Raw genomic sequence first — 6290 nt, 5'->3', positions numbered from 1 at the left:
CAATGAATACTAATATCAAAGCTTTTAGTGTCGAAATCCTTTTAATAATTGTATTAAATCACCATTTTGTGGAATCAATATGTAGGAATATGCGTATTATCAGACATAGAAACAAAAGTATTACTTACGTTCTGTAATCAGGTTCACCAGTAGTCAGAGGGATGAAAAACAATGTTACATATCTGATCAATACAATATCAAATCATTTGATATTTTTTATTTCATGAGGAGCATCTATAATGTTAATTTTATAACTAAAATAAAGGCATTAATAACCAAATTGCAGTTAAACCTGCATTTCCATTAAAGTTTTATTTTCAAAATTAACTACATCGCATGCAATATTTCAACATAAATCTTTTAATATAATATATGTCAATATCAAAGTTTTAACTATCGATGATATGTCATGAATTAAACTGGATCTCCCTTTTATAAAACTGATATTAAGAAATATGAAAAGGTTCACTTTCGTAAAAGACAAAACTACAATTTACTTTCTCTTGTCACGTTTAATATCAAAACATGATTCAGGATATATTTTCAAACACTATGTCACTGCTGTTTAAATATATACGGTTGAAAGCGTTTACTTTCTAATCACAATAAAATATGTTGATCGAAAATGCATTTCAAAGTATGGATTGAAAATCAATCATTTCAATATCAACTACGTTTTTAAAAAGTGAATCAAAATTGTGGTATTTAAAAGATGGCTTAGTTTCTAAATAGACGACATACTTCGGTAATATCGACATTCATGATTTCAAAAGAAATGATATCATGTCATTTGTGTCTAACATTAAAAGATACAAAAAGAATAATCAGACAGTTGTGTATGTTAAGAGCATTTCATCGGTTTTGTTATTGGATAGAAAAAAAATACTTATGTTATCAACAACAGAATTATGTGACATATTCACTATAACCATATTTAAGATTATATATATATACCATATTAATTAATCTGGAAAATATTCATTGAACAACTTATAAACCACATGTATCTTGGTATGAATATGAGATACCGAGTTATATAATACATATAAAAGGTCGCTTAAAACAAGCCAGACACATATGAGCTATTGGATATTGTATCAATAATTGCTATTTGATAAAGATTGTTTAAATGTATGATATGGTTCCTAAAATGACGTAGTTATGAATTAATTCATTTTCAAAAGAATTGCAGTTATGGCATTTTGCCTGACATTCAGAAATTATACAGAATCATTAGACAAATGTATATGTTCTCGGGGATTTGATCTGTATTAGAGTTTGATCAGGTAAAACTGAATTGATCAACATTAAATTAAGGTTCAAGTTTCACTTTCATCGTTTATTAAGTTTTGATTGATGAATGAATACTAATATCAAAGCTTTTAGTGTCGAAATCCTTTTAATAATTGTATTAAATCACCATTTTGTAGAATCAATATGTAGGAATATGCGTATTATCAGACATAGAAACAAAAGTATTACTTACCAACTGTAATCAGGTTCACCAGTGGTCAGAGGGATGAAAAACAATGTTACATATCTGATCAATACAATATCAAATCATTTGATATTTTTTATTTCATGAGGAGCATCTATAATGTTAATTTTATAACTAAAATAAAGGCATTAATAACCAAAGTGCAGTTAAACCTGCATTTCCATTAAAGTTTTATTTTCAAAATTAACTACATCGCATGCAATATTTCAACATAAATCTTTTACTATAATATATGTCAATATCGAAGCTTTACCTATCGATGATATGTCATGAATTAAACTGGATCTCCCTTTTATAAAACTGATATTAAGAAATATGAAAAGGTTCACTTTCGTAAAAGACAAAACTACAATTTACTTTCTCTTGTCACGTTTAATATCAAAACATGATTCAGGATATATTTTCAAACACTATGTCACTGCTGTTTAAATATATACGGTTGAAAGCGTTTACTTTCTAATCACAATAAAATATGTTGATCGAAAATGCATTTCAAAGTATGGATTGAAAATCAATCATTTCAATATCAACTACGTTTTTAAAAAGTGAATCAAAATTGTGGTATTTAAAAGATGGGTTAGTTTCTAAATAGACGACATACTTCGGTAATATCGACATTCATGATTTCAAAAGAAATGATATCATGTCATTTGTGTCTAACATTAAAAGATACAAAAAGAATAATCAGACAGTGGTGTATGTTAAGAGCATTTCATCGGTTTTGTTATTGGATAGAAAAAAATACTTATGTTATCAACAACAGAATTATGTGACATATTCACTATAACCATATTTAAGATTATATATATATACCATATTAATTAATCTGGAAAATATTCATTGAACAACTTATAAACCAAATGTATCTTGGTATGAATATGAGATACCGAGTTATATAATACATATAAAAGGTCGCTTAAAACAAGCCAGACACATATGAGCTATTGGATATTGTATCAATAATTGCTATTTGATAAAGATTGTTTAAATGTATGATATGGTTCCTAAAATGACGTAGTTATGAATTAATTCATTTTCAAAAGAATTGCAATTATGGCATTTTGCCTGACATTCAGAAATTATACAGAATCATTAGACAAATGTATATGTTCTCGGGGATTTGATCTGTATTAGAGTGTGATCAGGTAAAACTGAATTGATCAACATTAAATTAAGGTTCAAGTTTCACTTTCATCGTTTATTAAGTTTTGATTTATCAATGAATACTAATATCAAAGCTTTTAGTGTCGAAATCCTTTTAATACTTGTATTAAATCACCATTTTGTGGAATCAATATGTAGGAATATGCGTATTATCAGACATAGAAACAAAAGTATTACTTACATCCTGTAATCAGGTTCACCAGTAGTCAGGGGGATGAAAAACAATGTTACATATCTGATCAATACAATATCAAATCATTTGATATTTTTTATTTCATGAGGAGCATCTATAATGTTAATTTTATAACTAAAACAAAGGCATTAATAACCAAATTGCAGTTAAACCTGCATTTCCATTAAAGTTTTATTTTCAAAATTAACTACATCCCACGCTATATTTCAACATAAATCTTTTACTATAACATATGTCAATATCAAAACCTCAACTATCGATGATATTATATGAATTGAATTGGGTCTACCTGTTTATAAAACTGATATTAAGGAATATGAAAAGGTCCAGTTTCGTAAAAAACAAAACTATAACTTACTTCCTGTTGTCATGTTTAAATAGTTTGTTTTCAAACCATGTATCACTGGTGTTTGAATATAAACGGTTAAAAGCGTTTACTATCAAATCACAATCAAGAATGTTGATCGAAAATGTATTTCAAAGCATTTTATTTTTACAGTTGATATGGTTCGTTAGAAGACGAAATACTTAAGTAATATCGACATTCTTATTTGAAAAAGAAATGATATCACTTCATTTGTGTCTAACATTAAAAGATACACAAAAGAATAATCAGACAGCTGTTTATGTTTAGAAGATTTCATCGGTTTTGGCATTTTATCAACAACAGAATTATGTGACAGATTCACTATAACCATGTTAAAGATTATGATATACATACCATATGAATTTGCTGGAGTATATTCATCCACCAATTATAAACCACATGTATCTTGATATGAATATCAAATACTGAGTACTATAATAGATACATGTATGGAAAAGGTCGCTTAAAAGAAGCCAGACACACATGAAATATCAAATATTGTATAAATGATTACTATTTTAAAAAGATTGTTCAAATATCTGATATGGTTCTTAAAATGACTTAGTTATGAATTAATTTATTATCAAAAAATTGCAATCATGGCTTTTTTGCTTGACATTCAGAGATCATACAGAATCAGCAGACAGATGTATATGTTCTCGGGGATTTGATCTGTAGTAGAGTTTGATCATGTAACACTGTATTGATCAACATTAAATTAAGGTGCAAGTTTTATTATCATCATGTATCAAGTTTTGATGTATCAATACATATTAATGCCAAAACATTCAGGATATATTTTCAAACAATATGTCACTGGTGGATAAATATAAACGGTTGAAAGCGTTTACTATCAAATCACAATCAAAGATGTTGATCGAAGATGTATTTCAAAGTATGGATTGAAAATATATCATTACATTGTACATGTAGATATGATGATTTAATATCGACATTTTTTGATTTCAAAATAAATGATATAATGTAATTTGTTTCTCTCATTAAATAAAACACAGAGCAATGATCAGATATCATGTATTTATAAGATATTCTTTTAATATCAAACTGATAATGTAAAATATGAAGATGAAATATCAATGCTTTTGTTATGCATACATTTTAGTTTGATATAAACGTCGTCATCAACTACATCGAATTTCATATACATCTTACACTGTATTAGATCTATGTCAATATCTGACCTTTAACTGGCAATATTGTACCACGAGTTGTACTGGATCTCTCGTTTATAAAACTGTTATGTAGGAATATGCATCAATTCTGTTTTGAAAAGGACAAAATTATTATTCACTTATAGGGTCCCGTCCAATAAAACAGCACGTTTCAATAAATTTTCAAAACATGTATTACTGGATTTTCAATACGAACGTTTGAAAGCATTTATTCTCAAATCACAATAAAATATGTTATCAGAATTATTATTTCATAGTATAGATTTAAAAGCATGCGTTTCTTATATAATACTAGGTATTATGAAACAAGAAAAAAAAACGTTGCTTAAAAGGCCAGATATATTGGAGATATTAATATACATAATAACTATGAGTTACTGTTCGAAAATGGTAGCATTTAGAGAGTTGATGTGATTCGTAAAACAATAAGTTGATGTAAAATTATTACTCTTTATTTTCAAAACAAAAAAGCTGTCATGTGATGTATTACTCACTTTAAAAAGTACACAGTAGAATAATCAGAGAGACATGCGTATTCCGAGGATTTCATTGTTCTTGATGTTTTATAGGGTAAACAATAATGTTATCGATATCAGAATACTGATTACTTAATATTGTGTATAAAGTGATGTATTTATTACTTATTCAATAATGAGATATCAACAAGCAGGAAAAAAGGGACTATGCATAGTTCTACATCTTATTTATCTACTTTATTGAGACTGTATGTAAGATATTATATTTCCAAGTTGAAAAAAATTGTTTTAAATGATGAATTATTTTAATTGATTATGCTACTAATGAAGCATACATAATCAATGCTTGTGTTATGTATATATTTCAGATTGATATAAAAATTGTCATCAATAATTTTGAATTTAATGTTTCTTTTATATTATAATAGAGATGTGTGGATGTTTTAACATATTTTGTGTATTGCAATAAATGTCCTTTTTATCAAATTAATAAGAAGGGATATACGTATTCATTCATAAAAAGAACAAACGTACTATTTACGGACTGTCGTCATGTTCAGTAAAAGCCAGGAGGACATGGGGGAAAAAAAAACCCAAAAAAACCCATTGTTTTCTAATATATTGTTTAACTATTTATCAACAATGCTTCAATTCAATTATTTTACATCGTGTATTATAAAATGAAATCTGTTAAGTTCAAGAAAGTTTAGTTTATAGTATAGATTGAAAATCGTTTAAAGTATAAATACCCAATATTATTTATAGATGGAAAACATGTTGAAAAGGTCAAACACATGGAAGATATTGAATATTGTATACATAATCACTGTACGCAAATAATAGCATTTGCATACTTGATGTGATTCGTAAAACAATAGCTATGCAATATTAATATATTTGTTTTCATTTTCAAAAGAAATCCGATCATATCATTTCTGCCTGAAACTAAAAACACGCTGTAGAATAATAAGCTCGACGCCTTTGATCAAGGGATTTACTTTTGCTGATATATAATCAATTTTCCATTGTTTGTACGCAGAATGCGACCTTCTGATTAGTTGATTTTTTTTTTCCATACCACTATGAAAAGAAATCCGAGAATGGCGCGAAAAATGTGATGTCACCATACAATTGGCGTTGCATATTGATTTGAGATAAAGAATCCAATATAAAACCATTAAAATTGTTCAAAAGCATGTTTTAAATTAGAAAATTATTTTCCAGTAAAGTGATCAAGAACATCATACCATACATGAGATCATCGTCATCACATTATAACACATATCATATCATCCTTGAACATTCTTCAAGGGATTTCATTATACTTGGCCTTTTTTTAGGGTAACCACGAATCCTATTTACATCAGAACTAATGTGGCAGATTCACTATCATCAAGTA

The sequence above is a fragment of the Pecten maximus genome, unplaced genomic scaffold, assembly GCF_902652985.1.
Source record: "Pecten maximus unplaced genomic scaffold, xPecMax1.1, whole genome shotgun sequence".
NCBI lineage: Eukaryota > Metazoa > Mollusca > Bivalvia > Pectinida > Pectinidae > Pecten > Pecten maximus.
The sequence above is the reverse complement of the archived record's forward strand: the minus strand, read 5'-3'. Positions refer to the sequence as shown.